Below are 3989 nucleotides of genomic sequence, written 5' to 3'. Positions count from 1 at the left end.
TTGGGGCCGCCCCTTTGGTTAACAGCCTAGGGGCTTGCCACACAGCAATTTTAGCCAGTTACGGCAGGTTAAAACTAGCATGCTGTGTCCTACAATAACCGGAGGCTGAGAAAGCGGAACTGCCTAAGCTAGGCTGTAACAAAATCTTTTGTGGTTCCCTAGCCTCCTACAAAGGAGACCCAACTGAGGATTTGGTCCAAAGTGTCAGTGAGATATCTGAGCAGAAAAACGTCCAGAACAATGGTTATCCATCATTCCATGCATTCTTATTTATAAAAAATAAAAACATCATCGCTACTTGAGATACTTGAATTTCCCCACATTTTTCCTAGAGCCCTTTTCACCTCCTTGTTTTTCAGGCTGTAGATGATGGGGTTTAACATGGGGGTCAAGACGCTGTACTGGATGGAGAATATTTCATCCAGAACCACAGAGGAGACCGAGCTGGGTTTTATGTACTGGAAAAGAGCTGTCAGATACAACAAGCTGACCACAATCAGGTGGGAGCTGCAGGTGGAGAAGGCTTTACGCCTGCCCTCCGCAGAGCGTATCCTTAAGATGGTGGAGATGATGTGAATGTAGGAGATCAGTGTGAGGAGGAAGGAGCTCAACCCAAGTATCACAGTAGAAGTGAGAAGCAGCACTTGATTGATAAGAATCCCAGTGCAGGACAGTTGTAATAGTAGAGGGAGCTCACAGCTGAAATGGCTGATTTGATTGGGCCCACAGAAATGCAACTTGAGGGCAAAAACTGTGTTAATTGTGGCACCTAAGAAGGCCATGGTCCATGCACCAATCACCAGCTGAACACAGATCGCTTTGCTCATTGTCTGCACATAATGCAATGGGTCACAGATGGCTGCGTAGCGGTCATACGCCATGGCTGAGAGAATGAAAATTTCTGTACCAGCTGAGAGGAAAAAGAAGAACATCTGGGCAATGCATCCATCAACAGAAATAGTTTTTTGCTTTGCTCGGAAGTTCATCAGCATATTAGGCACCGTGACTGAGGAATAGCAGATATCAACAAAAGATAAATGGAAGAGGAAGAAGTGCATGGGGGTGTGTAGGTGAGGATCAGCCCTTATGACCAGCATGATCATTACATTCCCCACTAGGGTGACTAGGTAAATAACTAAAAACAGCAGGAAGAGGAAAATCTGCATCTGTGGGTCACTGGAAAGTCCCAGGAGGATAAATTCACTCACTGTGGTTTGATTTTCCATTAATATATTTTCAGGAAAACTGTGACCTGCAAGAATGAAAGGAACACATATCATAAAGGTAAATTGAACTGGCCTGTGGTGAATATCCGATCAGTAGGATGAATGTAAAGAGGGCCCTACTCCAAATGTGTGTTTTCAGTGGTCAAAATAGACTAGAGTCACAATGGATTTAGGCCCCTAACTGCCACTTTAGGTGACTAAATCCCAGAATCAGGCCCCACTGGGATTCACAAAAACCCTGCTCAGCAGGGAGAATGGGACAGTGTGATATGGGGCTCCCTCAGTCTCTCCTGTTGAAGCTGTTCCACTGGGGTTAAATAATTAAAGAGGCATTGGAGCAGGGGGACTGGATTCTGGGTCTCCGGCATTGGGGGAAAGTGCTTTTGTTATCAGGCTATAAAGTCATTCTCTCTCTCTCTGGCCTGCTAGCTCTGTAATCTGCCCCCCCTGACTGCAGTGGATCTACAGCTGATTTACACCATCTGGGGACCTGGGCCTTTGACTCCAGCATAGCTATGGCCAATTTGCACAATCTGGGGATCTGACCAATTCTATAAAAACAATCTCTTTGTCTGTTAGATTTTGTAGGGGTTGTTTAGAGTATTTTGTTGAAAACCCTATTGAAGATCTGTTTTGTCTTATTGGATTTATCCCTATTAAAATGTATAGGATTTCAATAATAATATTAATTAATAACAATAATTAATTAATAATAAACCCAAGGCCTAGACATACTGGTTTGGCACCCAGCTGGTATAGCCTGCCAAACCAACCCAATATGAAGAATACAGGCAAATCAATTATTTTTATGAACAGCATAAAGAGGGACATCATCAGAACTTAGCTCGTCCACAGGCTTGTTACCCAGCAGGGTTTATTGTGTGGTGGTGGGTTACCCCAAGTCAATGTCATACAATGGCCAAAACAACCTAAGAAATAGGAGATCATTGTCAACAAAAGTGAAATGGGCTAGTAGTGTAAAGCAAGAAGGGATCCGATGGCTCATAGATTTATAGACTCTAAGGCCGGAAGGGATACATGTGATCCTCTAGTCTGACCTCCTGGATAACACAGGCCATAGAACATCCACAAAATTGTTCCTAGAGCAGATCTTTTAAATTTTTGTTTGTTTGTTTGTTTTTGTTTTTTTTTAAAGAAAGACAGTCGTGATGGATTTTTGCAAAACTGGAAGAGAGAAGCTGGAGAAAATGAATGTTCCAATCTGGAATGAGAGAAACAATAACAATACAGAAAAAAGAAATGACCAAACATAGATTCAGCAGACAGCGGAGAGCTTTTTTCCAAAGAGGAGAATCTACACAAATGGAGACTGAAAGCCTGAAAAAGGAGATTAGTGGTGTCTAACATTTGGTAGAAGCAACGATACAGGACAAATAGCAGCCACAGATGAAAGAAATATTGAAGACAAATATGAGTGAAACAGCACTTGAAGAAAGTACAGGAAATATAAATGATTTGTTGATTGAGATCATACAGAATGTAAGAGACATGGAGCACTGAGCAACGCTACCAAGGATGAAATCTGTAGACTAGCAAAGACTGGTTGATATCATGCATGTATTGAATGAAGCGCTTAAGGAAGCAGTAAGGCCAACAAGTACTAGCCAACTGAACTATATCATTTATGCTACAGCTGCCAATAGCAGCTCTTCCTTTTAACATCAAGCATCTGAGGATATGAACCACCAGAAAACTTCCTATATTCAAGAAGCTCCATGGAAATGAAGGATAAACCAGAAAAAATAAGTATTTGTGTTGAGATACCAATCTACTGGATGAATTTGACAAAAATCATTTGAAGGGAAAAGACAAGCGAATAGCCCTGGAGGTGAAATATCAGCTGAATGAAAGGGATGTGAGAGTTGTGAAGGAACAATGTAAACAGAAGCTGATTGCTCAGAGTCATCGGCTTGAAGATATTCAGAACAAATTTGTCAGTAGCAAGAGAACATACTCTTCATGAGAGACTCTAGGAGATTCTTTGATCTGATTAAAGTTAAAAAGCAGAACAGGAAAAATAGAGTGTCAATGAATAATGTGAAGGAGTTTCAGAGCTATTGGAATGATATCAGGTCTGAGGATGTACAGCATAATCAGACAGCAGACTAGATAAAAATGTGAGAGAAAAATTTTGAAAGCACACAATAGAGGAATACATAGGTATATCAAAGGAAGAAATAGATGAAGTACAGAGAGGAATGAAAACTTGGAAAGCACCCAGACTAGAATGCATGGATTCTGGCTGAAAGGTCTAAGAACACTTGAACACCTTAGTAAAAGTTTGAAGAACAGATGTCCAGGATAGATTGTGACAGGGAGAACCAAGCTCCTGGAGATGCACAGAGCATTGAGTATCATTCAAGACTTGGACAGGATTCACATCTGATGATGTGATGGAGGAAATGGTCTGCTATCTGTGGAGCAAGCAATTGACAATGAAGAATATAACATCAAATTATATGCAGAGTCAACCAGTTTAAAGATCATGTGGTCGCGATAACAAGCGATGACTGAGCTGCATCGCAGCCCAAGAAAGCATGAAAGAAAGGAGAAAGCTAATTGCCAAAGAAAGGTTTGAAAGATTTACAAAGAAATGAATGGACAGCCAGTGGTGGAGAGGGATCAAATCCGTTAGTGAGAGAAGATTAACAAACTCACGGCTTGAAAAAAAATACCTCAAAAGAGAGACAGAGAACATGATTAGGAGAGCACATGAGTATGGCTTAATGATGCACAAAGCAA

At 41.3% G+C, this 3989-nt stretch overlaps 1 pseudogene; it reads right to left on the bottom strand.

The window, feature by feature from the left end:
- Positions 1-294: 294 nt before the first annotated feature.
- Positions 295-1226, bottom strand: LOC123347054 (annotated as a pseudogene).
- Between the last annotated feature and the right edge of the window lie 2763 nt (positions 1227-3989).

Source organism: Mauremys mutica, chromosome 12 (assembly GCF_020497125.1).
Source record: "Mauremys mutica isolate MM-2020 ecotype Southern chromosome 12, ASM2049712v1, whole genome shotgun sequence".
Taxonomy (NCBI): Eukaryota; Metazoa; Chordata; order Testudines; family Geoemydidae; genus Mauremys; species Mauremys mutica.
The sequence above is the reverse complement of the archived record's forward strand: the minus strand, read 5'-3'. Positions and strand labels throughout refer to the sequence as shown.